The 20,375-nt window shown below is 38.0% G+C and overlaps 1 protein-coding gene across 10 annotated transcripts in view; it reads right to left on the bottom strand.

Moving 5' to 3' along the window:
* Positions 1 to 20,375, bottom strand: part of LOC107500100 — a 523,620-nt gene that overhangs the window by 56,574 nt on the left and 446,671 nt on the right. The gene's annotated exons all lie outside the window — the stretch shown is intronic.

Here is a 20,375-nt window from a genome sequence, read left to right as displayed (position 1 = left end):
TTATAGCATAACTTATATTATGCCATAAGTAGGAGAAGCATAATTTCCAGCACCATAAAAAAGTCCGGTGGTGGTTCCTCTCAACTCAGGAAGAATTGAAATGTGTGTAAACATGGACCAGGCAAATACGGGACAAACGTGTGGAGCCGAAGCCAGTGCTGAGACTTCAATCATGAAAGTAGGGGAATGGCCAAACCACCTTTACCCCATATTTGCTTTGTCATTTAAAATCTCAAGCAGCTATCCCTCCTTAGTCAAGAGCTTTTGCTTATGCCATCTAACTCACCTTGACTCATCTGACTTTAAACGTATCTTAGCTCTGTGTTAAGAGGAGGTCCAATGGCCTGGTCCTCCAAGGCCACATATATACCTGTTAGCAGCAGCCTGTTGGTGACAAGGACTTAATCCACCACACAGGTAAGTGGTATAGAAAAAAAAAATGGTTAATTAACCAAAAGATTGTATTCCAAGGACAATTCTGCTGTTAACTAACCACATAGATTTGAGATTATGTATTCAGTCTACACATTTGTATCAAAAGAAAGTTGGAGCAGAAAAATGCTTTTCCTATAGTGTTCCAAGGAACTCGGAGGTCTCCCAGAGAAGCCTCTGTTGCTTTATCAGTGGAGTTATCAGTTAGACATCCACGCCTCCCAACCTAACTTCAACCAGAGCTGTTCTATTTTAACCTGCATCAGTAGCCTGTGTAAGCTTAATCAGAAAAATATAATCAAATTGTGCTTTTAAAGCAATAGTAAAAGAAAAAATTACCTTGAAAATCCACTGGAGTAGCTAATTTCTAAGGTGCCTACCAGGTTCTTCAATGTATGAGACATTTGAGGGCAGGCTTGGCCTCAAATCACACCAGGTAGATGTGACCCTGCCTGGGATCAGTCTGTGTTGCTTATGAGGGTCTGATTTAACAAGTTTAATTCAATTCAATTCATTGAACATCGATTATACGTATCTACTAGCTTGATACTGTCCTACATTTAGGCTGAGATTTATCACTTTGTTGTTGTTCTTATTTATTTTTGTGGGTTTTGTTTTGTTTTGTTTTTCCATTCTTAACCCAGAAACTGTAGCCTTATATTTCCATACAGTAAGAAAACTTAGGGACTGAAGTCCTTTTTTCTCTTACACATTTCCATTGAATTCTTCCAACCTCCATTTAACACCAACTGAGTGTCCATTGCCCAATTAGGTGCAGAGATAAATAGAAGAAAAGTTTGAAAGATATGATCCCTGTCTTCAAGGATGGAGTGTATCTGAGAGAAAAACCTTCTACACACAATATCAGCGGGTAACAAAGGAAGTGTGCTAAATTAGCTACAACCACCTGCCAAAGGTAAACACTAAATTCGCTTGGCAGCATGGAAAGGGTGAGATTGGGGCAAACTGGAGGTTTCAGAGGTTTGACCTATTGCTTGAAGGGTTGAAAGAATGTGGACACAAAGAGAGAATGACTCCTTAAGGGAAAAGGGAGAAGGTGAAAGGCAAGCCCAAGGCCTAGCTGCTTTGCAGCGAAAGCTGGCTATTTCAGAGAGCCCAGACACCCAGCCTCTGCCACTGCTTCGTGAAAGTTGCCGGTCAAGTGACTTATCTGTTCTGGATCTCAATTCATCATCTTCCAATGAAAATCACCTCTTTGGCTTTTATTGATCTCCAAGACGCTTCTCTATTTAAATGTGTTTAATGCTTGCCACCCACTTAGTGCTCACTACCTGTGAGAGAACCACACATTATTTTACCATAATCATCATTTACCACCTGCCTGCCTCACTTGAACCCATTACTCACACCATCCCTCTCCCAGAAGGAGCCTTTTGCCATCTCCCAGGGTTCAGATGCCTGCTCTTTGGAAGATAAATTTACTATATGTTTAATTTTAAAGTGACCACTTCCAAATACATGGGGAACTTAAGAGAAAATATTATTACATTGCAATTTCTTAATAAATAGGTTAATTTTTCAGAAGTTAAGGGTGGTTGAGGGTGGGGTCAGTGCACTCTCAAAGGCTATAAGAGGAGAGAGCCTACAGAGTGACTGAGAGAGAACATAAGAATCCAAAAAATCTTCCAAAGTAGGGGCTTCCCACACATGAACAATATTTCACATGTTCCTATTTCATCCACGATCTCTTTTTCCTAAACCAGCAATGATAATCCAGGAATAAATTCACATTTTCTAAGGGAGAAATACTGCCAAGCTTATTAATCTCATGCAGATGTGATGTTACTTTTACTATGTTGTAATATGGCTTCTTCAAAAACAAGTTGGAAGGAGGGGCTGGGGGAAAGCCCACCAAAAAAAAAAAAAAAAAAAAAACAAACATTCGCCAACCCATATGGTCAGTAATTGCTGTTTAACAGTCCTCCTATTACAAACCTAAGAGGCAGCAGTCTGAATTACCAGTAGAGTATTAATAAACAGGAATGAGTTAATAGTGCATAAAGACCTTCTAGTGGAACGGTGGGGGAGTTGAATATTCTTTTCTTCAGTCAGCTGTAAGTAATTATTGCATGGTGTGCTTCTGACTATTACCATAACAGAGCAATTGGACGTGAAGAATGGATAATAGTACGGACATAGAGGTATTTTTAGAATATCAGCAGTGGAGCAGGTAACTGGCCTACTCCGGTAGAAACCTTTAAATAAGTTTAGAAGACTTTTTTTTTTTTTTTCTCCTTATGACATTTAGCCAGGGTAGAATTTTAAAAAGATCAATCTAATAAATTATTTAAAATAACTTTACAAAGAGGATGCCTGTGATATGTAAATAAGAAGGCAAGAAGGGAAGAAGGAAAAGTCTAAAAAGCCCAGGCGGACAGGAGGCATATAGCCAACGTTACTGTAACTACATAATCACAGGTTCCTTCCAGCTCCTCTGAGAGTATATAGACTGGATGCGAGTCTGCTTGACTAGCTCCCACTGGCTGCTCAGGTGAAAGTGAAAATATTCAAATCAGAGCTGTAACTATGATTGCTGGAGTTGTGGGTTTTCTAAAATTGAGTTAGTCATCCTCGGTGATTTAATGATGCATATCATTTATTTTAAAATATGATTACAGGGGCATTGACTGAGCTGCGGCGCCTTCTTCGTGGGACTGTCCATTATGCAATGCTGCGGGGTCTGTCATGGGTGGCGGCGGGCTGAGATATTGTCTCAACTGCACAACATATGTTCTCAGATGAAAACAGCTTGAGACTTTGATTCAGAAAGCAGTCATTTTGCAAATGCACACAGATATCTTTTAAGGAATATTTGAAAAAAAATTCTTTTTTTCAGGGTCTAGGTCCTTCTCCTGCCTCTCGGCTGCATGGGCTAATGATGATTTTTCAATTTGCAGGTTTGTTAAGCATCATGGAATGTTTTGGTTCTCAATCAAGAATATTCATCCCAAGTGGTTCCGAAGTCCTATGCCTGAAAATAAACGTGTGTCCTCTTTGTCTCCTAACAGCATATGTTCCAACATACAATAGCACACAGGCCAGAGCAAGGCGATGCCTTTGACAGAACCGTCCTATACGTTTTTAATCTACCACTCTCATGGGCTGGGACAGCTTTCTTCATGCCGGGTGTCATCCTCGCTTCTCTGAGCAGTGCTGGCAGCTGGCATCCAATGGTGGTGGTTAGGAGCCAAGACCCAAGTCTTCCTTCTGCCAGGATTCCTGTCCTATCTTGTGTCACAGGAGCTGACCAGAGGACGAGCTACTTCAGTGCTAATAACCTCAGGGTCCCACCTGAAAAAAAGAGGTGCAGCCTATGAGACAGGTGATCTCTGCCCAATGTTTTGGAGTCCTCTGACAAACAAGTGTGTGTGAATAAACACTGTTGCATTTATTTCTTCTAAAAAAAACACATCACTGTGTCTGAGCTCCATGAGCCAACGTATTCTGATTCATCTGGACACAGCCCCTTTCTTGCTAAAAGATACTGCAATGCAAATTTACAGCTCTGTGTTCCATCTGTTTAGCTGGTCATTCTTAATAGAAGTCAAGGGCACTCTTGTGGAGGTGTTATTGTGACCCAGAGAGAGCAGCAGCTTCTCCACCTCATTGGTTTTCATTTACTTTCTTCACGTGTTTGAAAGGAGAATGGCTCTATTTTTCTTAAGTCTACTAAAAGATGAGGATAAAAGAAAATCTGACTAATTGCCAATTTTTAACAAAGTTTTTCACAATGGTCATTTCTGGAAATTGCTCAAGACCTCATGATTTAGGGTACCTCAGTGTTTATCTTAGTGTTTCTATTTTAGTGACATTGGAGATATTTGTAACTGACTGCATATGACTGCATGATCTGTGTTCACGCATGTGTCCCCATTTAAACTTATTCCACAGACCGATCTATCACAAACTTCCCAAGGGCATGGGCTATACCTCTTGGTTTTATACCCGGAATCGCCTCTCTGTCCAAAGCACCAGCACAAAGACTTCCCCAAGAAAAGACATCACCGATAATCAGAACTGTTGCTATTTTAGATCTAGAAAACCCTCTCGGGATCAAAAGAATAAGAGGTTTTTCCCAAGAGTGAGACTAAGAGGGGGAAAGGAGGCTCCAATGCCTTTATATTTCCATTTAGCTCCAAGGAGCCCAGGAGAAAAGAAATATCTGGAATTGTTAAGAAGCCAAGTAGTTTCAGAGACTACCATTTCATCTCTGCAGTATTTCAGCTGCTCCCTTTCTAGTCAAGAATTCTTAATATTTTCTGGTGTTTCCATTAATAACCTGTAAAAAGGTAAATTATTTTGACTTGATTATGCAACTCGATTTGAATAAAACTTTTCAGACTGGTTGAATTCAGCTACCCTACTCATGGGTTATCAGGATGACCAGTAGAATTCGCCACAAAAGTTTTTTTTAGCACTTGACAAATAATGGTCTGAAATGTCCAGTTATATGATATTGCATTTAACAGTGATAATAACAGAGAGATAAATAATCTGGCCTCTGCCTACTTCATTGATTTCATCTCTTACCACCTTCTACATGGTCTTATGTCAGTTCCTTCATCACCCTGAGGTTCACCCTGCTTTTGGGGCTTGTACTGTCTGTTCCCTCTACCTGGAAGGCATTCGGCCTCAGATTAAATGGCACCTCCAAGGAACTATTCGTAATAGCTTTCCAGGCATTTTCTAGGCAGTATTCTACTTTATTTTCTTCACAGCATTTTTACTAGTTGATATTTTCTTGTTTGCATTGCGCAAGTTGAACAATTTTTAATTTTTAAGTCACTTTCTGCTATAATATACACGCCATGTGACAAGAAACTACGGGTAGAAAATTTTCCTTGCCCCATTGATGTTAGGCTTGGCCATTGACTTGTACTGGTTAATTAAATGATGGCAGATGTGACAAAAACAGAGGCTTTAAATATGCTATGTGTCTTCCTTGCATCCTGGTGCTTCTGTCTTTCTCTGTAAGAAAATATTTCCTTAACAGTTACTTTTTGAAGAAGAATGAAGAGATTCTTAGAACAAAACTTAACCTAATCAGAGATCTAGCACCAAGTCCCATGTGACCTGAAGTAGTGTTATTTCAGCCTACTCATGGATCCATTAACAAGAAAATAAACACTTCTTGTTTGAGCTCTTGAGATCTGGGTTTGGGTTTGAGGCTTGCCTATCATTATAATTGTGCCAATTGCTAATTAACATAGAAATTATACCAAAAATGGGCTTCTTTTGTCAAAAAAAAAAAACCCCTTAAATATGTGTCATTTGGTTTGGGATCACATAGTAAGTAGAGAAAGAACTATAAATAAACTCTATAAGGAGCTGGAAAAATGAAGGCCTGTATTATTTAGTAACAGAACATAAAACTATTGGCTATCATAACCTGGAAGGCAAAAAATACACGCACTAAGTGTACTCACAGTGTTGGGCTGAGAAGTTTTTGAAGCTGGACGCTCATAGTATGAGTTAGTTGCTATTACCTGCATTTGATAAGTTACTATAAGAAAGAAATGAGCTTGGCAAAAAAAAAGAAAAAAGAAAAAACTGACTGGTTTGCAAACAAGATTGAAAAGAAATGAGAGAAAGTGTCAATCTGGGAATTTTAAGTTTGAAAAATCAAACCATTTCTCTCTCTAAAAGTGTGGCCGTTAGGACATGGCCATAAAGTAAAAATCAAGAAAATGGTTTTCACACCTTTTATTAAGACACCAGAAAGAAAAGATTAAGGAGACTGACAGTATAACTCAGATGACTAATACATGCAAAGTACTTAGACTTATCTCTAGAAAGAAGTGTATCTCTAAAAGAATCATGAGTAAGGCATTTGGCACATGTAATTGATGAAAATTGTATATAGAAAACCTACAAAGTTTTTGAGAGAGTTGTATTGGAAAAATTGCCACCAGTCTAGGTTTTAAAAGACTTTGTTGTTTGAGATATATAAAGATCTCTGCCCGCCCTCCCCCCCCCCCCCAAATATTATAGGCAGGAAGCAGGCTGATAAATCTGCTCGGCTACCAAGAAGGGCATATTCTATAGCACTCATCAGAAAAGCCAAAGATGTAAAATGAAGGAGTTCCACGAGCACAGCAAAGAGGAAATTGGTAATCAGCTGACAGGTGCAGAACCAGGGTTTAACCATAGCATATACTAACCTCTCTGCAGGGAAAACCTGGCAAAATTTTCTCAGCAGAATTTCAAAATTGCTATAGATCAGTGACTTTGTTTCTCTGTATTTTCCTTGTTGAGTACAACTGTTCAGTTTGTTTATCCTGTCCCTATTATGATGCGTATGGGTAGATAATGTGTCTTTCAGTTCATAGATGTCCAGTTCAAGAGCAGTTCCATATAGATTTGACATGAATCATGAGATACTGGACTTTGAACCTGATACCATAATTGGGTCAGACCTCGTGGGATTTTTGGAATGCCAGTAGTACATCTCATATGCAGAAGGATTCAGAACAATCATGACGAAGAGGGCAGACTGTGGGAGATAAATTGAACTGTTATTTTCAAGTCTTCACTCTCTTCCTATTATAAAATTATACTTTCACACTTTTTTCCCATATAACTTGCAGTTCTTCCCACTATGAACAAAAAAATACTTTGATCCATTCATGTTGGGCTTGGGTATGAATTGTCTTGGTTAATTAAAAGTTAGCAAATGTGTCTAAAGCAGAGTTTTAGACTTGTTAGCATGATCCTGGATCATCTTCTTGCACACCTGTCGTTCCCCATGAGGAGAACATGCCCCCAGATAACAGATGGTCCAAGGAGAAATCAGAGACAAGAGGAACAGACCTGATCCCAGCTGACAGTTTGAGCCAAGATGAGCTGAACTATGTGAAGATCAGTCACCTTCTAGCTGACCCACAGAACTGCTAGTGAGACAAATGAATGTTTCGTGTTTCAATTTAGAGACTGAGAGTTTGTTTCACGGCATTATGGTAGGATAATTGCTGACTGATACAGTTTACATGTTTGTTTATTGTCTGCCCCCATGGGAATGTAGTAAGTGCTATGAAAAAGGAACATTTTCTATCTTGTTCACTTATGTGCTTCAGGGACAGAAACATTTTAAGTAAGTAGTCATTGCACAATAAATATTTTTAAATAAAGAAATGAAAAATATGTAGTAAGAAATTACCGATTTAACATTATCTATCAGAATCCTATTTGGATATATCATCTACTGGAAACTTAAGGCTAAATTCATGGTGGGCAGAGAAAAACAAAATACCTATGAGAAAAGAAACCATATGGAATTTTTCACAAGAAAGTATTAAAGATCTCCTCAAGTGGTGGTATGTATGTATGTCTTGACATACAGATAGCTGTAGTGATGAATAGCTAATTGGTTGAGAAAAGACAATTATGAGACAATGTTCCAATTGTCTCTGTATCAGCAGCTCCAGTAAAAAGTGGGCTTTTAATACATGCATGTTCAAATGAATTAACTTTCAGAGCTCATAGAAGTTTTATACTCCACTTTGCCTTCAGTTATAGAAGATATTTAAATGGCATCAGCAAATAATGCAGGCCTCTGCTTAATTCTTCAGTCTACTGAAAGCTCTAACTTGGGAGGACCTTGGTTATTGTGACTTTGAGGTTAATTTTGGAGAATGTGGAACTCTCTTCTATTTCCACAGATGAAAAGGCAGGAACTCTACAAATATTCTTAGCAGAACTTGTTTGTTATCCTTCTACATTCTCCAAATCAACCCATTTTACTTCCTTGTCCTTCCTTAGCAATCTTGTTCTTTAACCCAAATATCCCACCCTTAATTTAAGGCAGTAATTCCAGGGAACAGGTTAATTTCCATCTATTGTTACCCAGCTCCTACTAGGTGCTATATCTCTAAATCCTGGGGATATAACATTGTGTGAGATATAGTTCTTGCTACTAAGATGTCTAGTGGAGAAGGGAGACAAATAATCTGGTTATATTGCTTTAAAGTTAGTCTACAGTTGAACAACACACATGAGAGCACAGAAGCAGGGCATCTAAATGATACTGAGGAAGAACAAAGATAAATAAGTGGATAATAATGTGAGAGAAATTTCCCCAAACTTGTTTATGCTCATACTCACTATAAGGAAATAAATATGTGTATCCTTGCAAGAAAATCATATAGATGACCAGATATACAATCTAGTACTAATGAAAAAGGGGAAAAAAAGACTTTCTCAGAGTGTGGTATACATACCATAATCACAGTCTCAGGAAAAATGATGAAATGGCAAGGAAGCACAAAAGAGCAATTATTTGGGGTGGGGGTGGGCAGGGGAGCAAAATCTACTCATTGAAGCAGGTTGTCCACTTGTTGAAAGTGCCTTTTAAAAATTCGTTTGAAAGGTACTTGGAGTCAGGAGAAATTAGAAAGCAAGAAAAGAAAGTCTAGAATGTAAAAACAAAACTAAATTGTACATAATAAAAGAGAAAACAATAGAATTTGGTCTGCTGTAGTGAGAATGTGACAGGACGAAGGATCATCAGAGTCTGGAGCACTTCATAGAAACTCAAAAAAAATTTTTTGTGTAGGGTGATTGATTAGACAAGATAAGATGCCCTGAGGCCAAGGGTTCAAGAGTTTATGTGGTCAATTTAAAAGTTTTCTGGCTTATTAGAGGGCATTTTTGAAGATAGATGGAAAATGTTTAGTTCATTAAACTAGTGAAGTAAAGGCACACACCAAAAATGTTTGTTTAATGTCCACTTTCTATTTTTTATATCTCTCGTATTTGTCAGAACTAAATTGTGCCAATGACATGTAAAAGTTACTCTTAATGATATTGATCTTCCCTTTTCTCTTTATCAGTCTACTTCAACTGCACTCTACCCAGCCCCGCTCCTGGAGGACTATACAGGGTCAGTTTTCTAATAGCAAATCTTATTTCAATATTCCCTGGAAAGAACGTGTTTCTCATGTACGTATGTCTTTTTTGAAGAAGATAATTTTAATAGGAGAACATGTAATCTCCCAGACAACTTTTCTTTTAAAGGACACATTAATAGAAACTCTGCCACATTTCTTTATTAACTGAGATGAAAATCATAGATAATTCCCTTCCAACTACAAATTTTAATACACATGCTGTAAATAATTTTATAAATCTGACAGAAACCAAAAGTAAAACAAAGAATGGTTTAAATAGGCAGATGCCATGATTATATCCTCTTTTCTTTTAAATTGTTTTATAATCACCAACACCCTTAATAATTATCACTTACCATTGTCTTCCTTTATGTATCTTTTATTAACAGTGCAAAGAAATAAAATGTAACTGAAAATAAATAGAGAAGGAGAAAATACCTTGAAAAGAATTTTACTAGTTGAAATTGCTTATATTTTTACATACATTGTTGTATTTGATCTTCCCAACAAATAGAGTGGGGTAAGGCAGGGAACAGGGATAGCCCATCAGGGCAGATAAGAAGATGGTCTTATCTTCTTATGCCTGGGTAGAATCCTATTCATTAGCTGTAGGACCTAGGACAGGTTAGTTAATGTCTCTGAGGATGTTTCTATCATTTGTAAAACAAGTACAATAAACCTACCTCATAGGTTTGTTGTGGAGATTAAATGAGAGAAAATAGAGGCCTTGGTATGTAGGACTAAATAAATAAATCTATAAATACCAGCTAGAGTTAGCATTACAAAGGTGTTACTACTTTTTTTTCTTTTCTGACATAGTGAGAATGCTGAGCTGGAGAGAGAGAAAGTGAACATACACATTTGTCCAGAAGCACGCTTTAACCACACTGCTGACTTCTCTGAAGGAAAACTTTCTTTTAGCTTTTACTATGCAGAGGCAATCAGCCCATGTTTGGCACTTCTAACAAGAAATAATAAAAATTCTTTAGAAAAACATGTATTGATGTCAATTTATCTAAATTATTAAACATCTTTTTAACGAATGTATCGATCTAGTTACAATCTTTCAAAAACACAATGTCATGGTCTACGCGTTGGCAGGTCCCCAAAAGGTCAGACCTAGTCTATGGGGTGGCCCGTTGTAGTCTCCCCCAACCTAGCAAGCCAACTCTCACCTTAAAGACGTAATTAAATGGCTATAAAGTTCCATCATTCTTGCTCCTTTAATTATCTGTAAGAAAATCTCTTATCTGTTCAATGTTGAAGATACTGCTCTTTCATTTTGCAAAAATTTCAAAAGCTTAATATTCAAACTCTCTAACAATTGCAAAGAAGACTAATTATTTTTTAAAAATTAATAATTATGAGAATTTGAGTGGAAATGCAACTTTCAACTATATAAGACATCGGCTAACATTGTCTCTGTATATTTTGCTATTGATTTTCAGCAAAAGTTGTTCTAGATTACAAATATGAACTGAGTAAAAGCCAAAATCACTGAATCAAATGATTTTCTTAAAAATTCTTCTGGACTTGAGGTGCAACACTTCCATAGAGGCTCAAGCTCTTTATGAAGAAAAAGTGTGAACTTGGGACAAGACATAGAATACATATTGAAAATTTTACAAAAGTTTTTTGAAACCTCTTCCATTTTTCCTTTGACCTCCCATTAATTTAACAGCAGTTGAATTAATTTCTGTTAAATTAATTCCATTAATTCAAGTAGAAATTGAAATGATCTCAATAAGATGCATAATGGGAGATGGCCACATAAAAGGAACCCAGTGGTGCCACCTGGGTAGAAAGAGGAAGATAAAGAATTTATATTCTATAAGCTGTTCTTACTTCCAATGTGACATGGGCAAATGCAGAAGTATCTTTATGTGCTCCAAAGAGAGGACTCAGAAGGGTTGAGTTGAGCATAGTTGGCTTAGCATGACCGCCTGTGCTAAAACACTGGGCACCTCCTCAGCAGACACTCTGGGAGGACCTCCTTCCAGGCTAGTTACATGATATGTCAGAGATGAAAAGCATCAGCAAAAGCTGAGATGAGTCAATGGCATCTGGGGTTTTTCTGAGGGTACTGACCAAACAATAGGAGAGCAGGTCCCAAGTCAGACATGCTATTGACATCTGTGAAGTAAAGAGCAGCTAGGCTGTGGAGAGACTTGGCTACAGAGACCTGTAGGGCCAGGGACAGGACAAGAACCCAAGCAACTCTTTCCTCTGTTTTCCCCTCAGCAAAGATGTGCCTTAGAGTGGCGAGGGATGTGCACAAATATCTGGCCCAAGGTGTAACCCTCTCTTGGCATATCATGTGCCCTGGTGCAGACCTTGTTGCTCTGAAGGAAGGGAGGTTTTTTGACTTTGGTCATCTCAGAAGAGTGGCCATTTTTGCCTTATTGTAATTCATTCTAAGTTTAAGTCTGTATTAGCTATAGCCCTATCTTTCAATCTTTCAGACACTGAGGGATCATTTTGAGGAAGAGAAAAGTAGGGGTAGGGGAACAATCTGAAAGACTGAGCATTCCTAAAGAGACTTAGATTTTGAGAGAAGATTCTATAAACTGTCATGCTTTGAACAGATAGAATATTAAAATGAAAGGAGACTTACAAACTAGAAGTGACTGAAATATTGCTAATGGATAATAAGTTGTTTCTCCATTCAGTGAAGTGGAATTACATAGGCCAGATCAGAGGTTTTAGAAATTAAAGGGCAGAATTTATTTTCTGCATATCTGAACATAGCATGAAGAAATTTCTACCTCTATTGTGTGTGTGTGTGTGTGTGTGTATAACATAAGATTAGAAGATCATACTCTAAACATAATCATGGTTTTTTTCCTAAAGAATGAGAGTATGGATGTTTATATTTTTTTATCTTTCATTTTTCACATCTTTCGATTTTTTGAGGAGTTATGTTTTAGCTGCTTAAATCAAAGATGTATAAATGCTATTTTAAAATATTTTGTTTATATCTTCTAGTTATTTTTGTATAAACCCCAATTGTGTAAAAAAACGGGGGTGAAGTATTTGGTCAGTCAGTCCTATTTTATATACATGTAAAATATATATGTATATATATATGTAAGTGTGTGTATATATATATAAACACACACATATATATACACACACACATACATATACATACACACACTCGTAAAAATTCTTTCTAATTTTAATGTTGTTCTGTTTTAATCCCTTTATTTCAAAGATCATGTTGTGTCTCCTTTTTTCTCTTAAAATTTCACAATGGCTTTTGGCCAAATGTCATAAAATTTTGCCCTGACCTGCTATTAAGAATGGAGTATGCATATGAAAGCACTTTGAAAACTTTAAAGGACTTTAAAAATCCATGGTAGTATTAGTGGTAGGAGGAGGAACAGGTGAGATAAGAGGGAGGAGTCACAGGAGGCCAAACTAGGTTGCATAACATACATTTCAAAGGTCCTTCCTAAATGAATTTGTAAAGAGAAGCAAGTGGAGTCACTACTTGGCATACGTGAGTGATCACAATTTTATAAAGTTAATGTCACACCTGTAGCAACATGGCACACTCCTTCAGGTTGACATTTTTCTGTATTATTCACTGCTGCTAAGAGCAAGGACCTCCTTCAATAGAGCCAGAGGTACCTTGCAGCTGTCGGCCATCTCCTATAATTGAATTGTTACGAGCTGTCCTAGAAATGAATCCTAATTAGGAAAACTTTAAATCTAGAGACTTTCTAGAGTTTGTTTGGGATTTTATTCGTTAGTTTGTTTGACAGAAAGAACCAAGAGATCCCAGAAGGAGAAATTCTAAGAATGCTCTCCAGATTTGGACTGCCTTAGAAGCCCTCTCCCCAGATTAAAGTGATATAACATTTTGCCAAATGGTCTATCTTCACTTTCTAGGTTCCCCAGTGTAAGCCCAGGGCAGAATAAGCATACTTTAATGGCTAAGAGAATATAATGTGGACGCAGACAGGCCAGGATCAGATCCCAGCTGTACTACAGGCCTCGGAGAAATCACTTGACCTCTCTTGGCTTTTAAGTCCTCACCATAAATGTGGATTATAATAGGACATATTTCACAGGGTTCCTAAGAGATTTAAAATGCATTAATATATGTGAAGTATGGAAACAGCATCTGGCACTTACTATGTACCACATAAATGCTAATTGTTATTATTAAGAAGAAGGGAATCCTCAACTGTATGCAAGCTACCACAAACCTCAAAGTTTCACAATCTGTGCCCTGCCAAGGAAGATAATCCTGAGAGGGTCTGGTAATCAGAAAGAGGGAAACTTCTCATAGATCTTCATAGTTCAAGTGTGTGTGATGGTGACCTATTTGTGCATGCACAGATGAGTACCAAGCCTTCTGGAGTTACTCTGGCAGAAGTAGGGCTGGGTTTGTGTTGCATTATCCATACTTTCTGACTCAGTTGGCTCTGGGATGACTCCATGCTCCTGGGTGTGGTTCTATCACATACTCATCTGGAACAGGAATCAATGTACTGGTCTTATGCTTTATAGAAAGCAAGCAAAGGAAACTTCTTAACACAAAAGGTCGAATTCACAAATTTTCTATTTTCTCACCGACCTTTTGAGTACTAATGGCTCTCAAACAGGCATTGAATTGAAAGCCACTGGACCACAGAGAAGACCTAGAAAATGTGAAGAGGCCCAAAGGTGTGTTCACCTGGAGAGTTCTTCTCTTTCCTCCCTTTTTTGACTGAAGAAGAAATTACAACTAGAGAGGAGGGAGCATCAGAATCCCTGGATATATGCTAATATTTCTCAAAAACAAGAGCATTATTTGTAGCGTGCCCTCACCATATCCTGGAAGGGCAACTTTTTTTTGCATGATCTCTGGCTTTTATGGAGGTTAGCCAGATCTTTGGCATTCTTGAGTAAATTAATAGTCAATGAAATTTTTTAAGAAGACTTTTATTAAAATATATCTAACATACAATATTATATTAATTCAGGTGTACATCCATGACATTTTTAAAAACACATGAGATTTTTCTAGGTGTATTAAAAATTACTTCATCAGCTATTACCAAATATTTCACCTCTGTGCAGAACATTAGTCCATCTCATCAGTACACACTCTGGAAAAATGTTGAACTTAGTCCCAAGCTGCTCCAGCTCCATTTTAATTCATTCACCAAAGAAGTATTATTTCCCCTGTCTCTGCTATTCTCTTCCCTTATCTTCCATTTCCTTCCTTATCTCTCATGATGCCGATGCATTAAATTATATATTTTAGTAGGCCTATAGAGCACAAAAGCATTTCGGACTTGTTTTTGGGCAGGAAGAATCAGCCTGAATTTTGAGTATAGCTCAGTGTTCCACCACATGCACATTCCCTCCCACTCCAGGGATTGCATTTTGTCTTCCATTCATCCAGCTAAGGAGAACAGAGGCTAATTTAGGAGCCTGTTTATGCCTGTACATATTCAGCCAGAGGGGTCAGTGCTGATTGATGCAAGACACTCTGTCCTCCAAGAGCTCGCCAAGTCCCTGCTGGTCCAGAGAGTAGCAACCAACAGTAACTCACCTTTTAGTGCCAATGCATTTCTGTGCCTTTAGCTAGAAACAGTCAATAAACACCAGAGGCAACTTATGTTGCCTTAGATCACTAATAAACGCCTCACACCTCCACCTCAGAGCCCTTTCACAAAAATGTATTTCTCTACAGATAGATGCCGAACCCTAGTAGCCAATTACTACAGAAATGCCTCAAAGGCTCGCAGGAGGAGGCCAGGAGAGAAAAGGGCCCTTTTCCAAAGACAAGAGTTATGTGCTTCCTCCTAATAAATGTTGCTCCCGTTTATTGAGAGCTTCCTCTGAGCCTGACACCTCAGATGAGGCTTAACCTACATTATCTCATTCATTTCTCATAATTCTGGGACTCAGAAAGCTCTAGCCCATTTTACAGATGAGGACACAGAGGTTCGCAGAGCTTAAATAGCTTAAATAGCTTCTACTTTCTGCTTCTTTACTCCTCCTTTGCCCCACACAAATAGGTTTGCGATGTGTGTTGCAAAAATATCTGGGAAATTCCTGGATGCCAGGTAATTCAGACATCTGGACCTCAGAACACTGCCACTCCTTCTCTTACGGTGGAAAAAGGCTCACTGGTTGAGGTTACTCCATAGGCTGCCAGAAACTGCCCCACTGTATTCTGCCCATCACCTAGACATTAGCACTTCCAGGACCTTCCACTTTATTTAAAGGCAAATTTCTTTTGATACTACAAAGAGTTGGGTGTTCATTCTGTATATGGCTCTGTGAAGTGTAACATAAAAAAAAAAAAAAAAAAAAAAGATGGCATGGTCACAGTCTCCCGCAATTATTTTTAATGACGCAATGTTCAACAAAGCCAGTCCTTGGGTTAAATGCTAGAGATAAAGAGCTCAAACATGTCTGCACCACACAATTTACCATCCTGCTACCTCTGTTTCCTAAGGAGACTCATTATCTCCCTTCATATACACAAGTCTTAAACAGACTAATATGACGGATGAAGCTCTTGCATTGGCCAAAAATCCATCTGGCTACTAACTAGAAAAGTTAATGTCTCCACATTCTGAAAAACTCATATAGCTGGACACTGGTGATGGTCTGATAGGTTAGCACTGCCAGTTTCCCACTTCATCAGAACTCTCTTGCAAGAACGGAACCACAGGCTATCACCAACTTTTGACTTTTTTTTCAGTCTTCCCTGGAAACTTACAATACACAGACATTAAATATTCAAGATAATTGCTTATCAGTAATATCTGCAGCATTAAGAACCCTGGGGATGCTGCCTTACGTCACCTCTAACCTAGCTGTCTTGCAACATTTCTGAGCCATGAAGGGGCAGACGTGAGCCATCTCCTCCTTTCAAGAGAGCAGAAGAACCTCTAGAGGTGGTAGATCAAGGCTTGAATTTGGGTAAGGATCACCACTCTTTTCTGTTGTGGAGAAAATGATCTAATATTTTGAAGATGATAATAGTATTAATGATAAGACTTTAAATTTCTATAGTGCTTCCTTATTTTTCAAGTACATGCACACCTATGGCTTCATTAGCTCTACACACCAAACTTTACATTGGTATAAACATTCTGATACTTGATCACCACAATCAGAAAGGGACTACTGTTATTTCATTTATCGACGAAGAAACTGAGGGTTAGAGAGAGTAATTTTCTCAGGTTATAAAGCTAGCATTCAAATCCGGGTGATTTTTTGCAAAGTCCAATGTTTATTACTCTTTAACAGTCATCATTTGGTATAAAGGGAAACTGAGGCCATTCCCTAGGGAATCATGGAAGAAATAGACCACACATTCCCACCTCATGGACAGAAGACACAGTGTTAGGTATGTGATCTTGGCCAATGAAACCTTGCCCAAAGCCTTTGTATGGACTGCAAATCCAGTCCACTTTCAAAAGCTCCTAGAGAAGATTTTCTATTGATGCTTTCTCTTCATGTTTTGTCATGCTTGTTTCTGTTGGCCTAGAGAGCCAGCAGCCAGGGACAGCAGGAAGACTTTGAGCCAAGGGGGCGGTCTGTTCACACCCTCGGGACAGGGGTGTTTCACCAAGTTAGCTGCAGCTTGAAAGGACGGCCGCTGCACCGTCTTGCTCTTTCCTGCTTTTGTTACCCTTGAGATAATAAATAAAGGCTCATTCTTTGTGTCCAAAAGATCCTTTTCAGGAGACCTGCTCTGGCTGGAAGTCTCCCGAGTCTCCTCACCTGATGACAGTCAGAAGCTGGGCATTTCAAATGAAATTAGAACAAATAACAAAAATGAAAGGAGAGTAGGAAGGAGGAGAAATGAAACAGTAAAAATGGTATTCATTTGAAGTAGCCAATGAAAAATATGGAGCCTGAAAAACTCCACTCATACTGACAGAGACTGACATTGCTCATCTCATCTTAAGCTAAAAAGAGCCACAGTAAGAATTTGTAGGGATGACAATTCCAGATCAATTTTGTCTAGAATATTCTGATGGCCAGGATAACAGGAAGATGTTTTAAATCTAGAACTGAATTTTTATGGCTCTCAGATTGTCATACAATCTGTATTTGGTTACGTGATACCATATGCATGACATGAGATATAGATCTTGGAAGATGAGAAGATTATTTGTCCCATTGTGCCGTTTTCCCTCTGCCAAGTCCTGCCAAAGATGAAGTGTCATTTGAGCTCAAAATTCTGCTCAAGATGTGCCTGGAGTGGCCCACTGAAATGTAGATGAATGGGAAGACGGGAGAATTCATGTATTACCTGGTCTTAACACACTCCAATGCTAGTAGCATAGTTTAAAATTAAATGGAAAGATTTATGGACCAAGGTTACAGTGTGTCCATTACCAGAGTGATTTCACATAGAATTATTATTGTTCCATTAAAAACAACTTGAAATCAAAAGCTTAACGAAGCCTGAGAATAGCTTGGCCTTCTTGATACCACTTTTTGTTGGTTACGCCTTCATCACATCTGCCTAATACATTGCTATCGTCTATTTCAGCTAAACCAAATATTGCTGGATCCTAAGAACAGTATTAAGATATTTGATAAGACCATCCAGATCCTGAAAGCACATTTACATTTACTGTGATTTTTCAATCCTATAGCCAAAGTAACATATTATACAGTATTATATTATAACATATTATACAGTAAAATATATTATCTTTTTACAGTACTTTCATGAAGAAACAATGAGCACACAGAAACATAATTCATATTATATTGTCTGTCTCTAAAAAAGGGCTCGCTAACAAACTCAAACACAATTTGGATAAAATAAACTATTCGATGCTAGAGAGTTAACTTGTGCCAAAACTGGTTGCATCCACATATTAAAGGCCATTATTAACTAGCCAAAGAATTTGAGAACACGTAATGGCTAATTATTTTATAAGAGACATTTGTGCACATAGCATTAAAAACGCAATTTGATCATATGGCTGTCTGCTAACATCACCCTTCATTTTAATTTCCACTGGCTAGGCATAAGTAAAACTTATGTCTCAAAAAAGGCTGTTGGTACTGGGTATTTCCTCAAAAATGTGACAATCCCTTTATTAAAAAGCATTCAGAAATGATCAGAGAAAATGCCTCTTAAGACCATTATTTTTAGCTGAGCATTGTTGTGACTGTTTCCATGGCTAAACCATGAACATGTTTTCTGTACAAGCCCGGTCAGCTAGTGGCCTTAATTAACTTTCAAATGGAGAATGCTGCGGTTTACCACTTATTAAATATCCACCAAACCAAGTTACAATTTTACCCTTCCACACCTCACTTAGTCAAGACACCTCGAAAAACCCACAATGCTGAATAACTGGCAATTTAAAAATATGTACCACGTGTAATCATCAGACTGAAACACAGGCTATGGGGGAAGTTTACTAAAATCTGGTAACTTTTATTTCCAGATTGAATGATATAATTTTTAAATTGAAGCAATAGGATAAATCCCTCACAAAGAATAGAATAAGCTGTTCTTACTCATTCAAAGGAATTCAACAAATATTAAGTGCTTGCTTTGTGTCCCCAATATGAAGTATCTTCCAGATTCCTCCTGTCTAGGACTTGCAGGAGAGGGTAAATAGAGTTCAGGGTATGGTAAAGAAGGAAGAAAACCATCTCAGCATTCAAGATTTTTAAGCAGTGTGCCCCATAGAGAAGAAGAGTATCAAATTAGTCATCAAGTTAATCTACTCTTAATACAACTTACAAGTAGACTAACCAAGCTCATTTCGCCAAGCATTTTATTCATGAGGGAGACGATGCACTTTGAGATTCAATCGAGACAGAATTAGTTTTTGTGATTAGCTAGGTTGATTGGTTAAGGTATAGTAATAATGATATCATTATTTCTTCTCTCCTCTCTTTCATACAATATTCAGAGACACATTTTCTCTGTCTCTGTCTCTGTCTCTGACTCTCTCTCTCTCTCTGTCACACATACACACCCTCCTCACTTGTATCTATTTAAATTTGGCTTGTGACTCTTCAGCTAGTGTTGCCTGTGTTTCAACTTGTGTACTCCCCTTCCCCCAAAAAAGGAATTCACCTCTCCTTGAAATTCCACTGTGTATAAAATGGTCTTGGAATTTGAAGAAGAAGAAGAAAAAAAATCCTTCTACAAAGAGAACATGTGAAAAGGCCAAGGAAGAGCATAACTGAAAAAATATATAAAAATGCAAATTTCCCTAAACTTCAGCTTTGGATGGACTGAAGCATAAGTGAGAACTTCAACAAAGCAACAGAAAAAGATGACAGCTCAGAGTTTCAGAAATTTAAGACAGCAGCAGGATTAGACACTTTGGGTTGTCTTCGCACACATTTCTTATGGGAGTTAATTCCATTTGACATGCAAGACCAAAGCAAGATTACAGAGGCATAGCCCCATGGCGAGGTGTATGCTGTAGCTAAAAGCTGGGATTTGAATAATTGTGCAGGCTTACTCCAAGAATCAGGCGAGAACAGAATGAATGGATTATTACAAGGAACTTTGTACATTTTTAACTGCTGGACTTAATAAAATACCCTCTATGTGAGAGTAATGTTATGGTCGTCTGCACTCACTCTAGCTGAAGTTTGTGGTAGGATTCATCAAAAATGAGGAAAAACAGAAGCTGTTAAAAAAAAGAAAAGAAAAGAAAAGAAAAGAAAAGAATTTTGTAATGAATGACTGGGCTGGGTCATGTCTGTATGATTTACAGAGGAACAGAAAATTTGGAAAACTTGAGATCAACATATTCAAGCTCCCTATGAGTTAGAGGGAATTCATTTCCTGTGCAAAGAAGTTGAAGGAAAACGAGAGTACAGTTCAGGGAAAGTGGGCCACAAAAAGGTGGATTTTTTATTTCGCCATTTTAGCTCATTAGGGAGGTCATTAGTTACTGAGGAAAATGACTAACCCACACATCATTTCATATGTATGTGTAAATGTGACCTCTTTCCTTGGAATCTGTGGAAGCACATGTCTGTAAAAAGGCAGAAGAGTAACAGTTCTAAAGACTTCTCACTGCTTAATTA

This window comes from Rousettus aegyptiacus, unplaced genomic scaffold (assembly GCF_014176215.1).
Source record: "Rousettus aegyptiacus isolate mRouAeg1 unplaced genomic scaffold, mRouAeg1.p scaffold_m13_p_7, whole genome shotgun sequence".
Classification (NCBI taxonomy): Eukaryota; Metazoa; Chordata; class Mammalia; order Chiroptera; family Pteropodidae; genus Rousettus; species Rousettus aegyptiacus.
The sequence above is the reverse complement of the archived record's forward strand: the minus strand, read 5'-3'. Positions and strand labels throughout refer to the sequence as shown.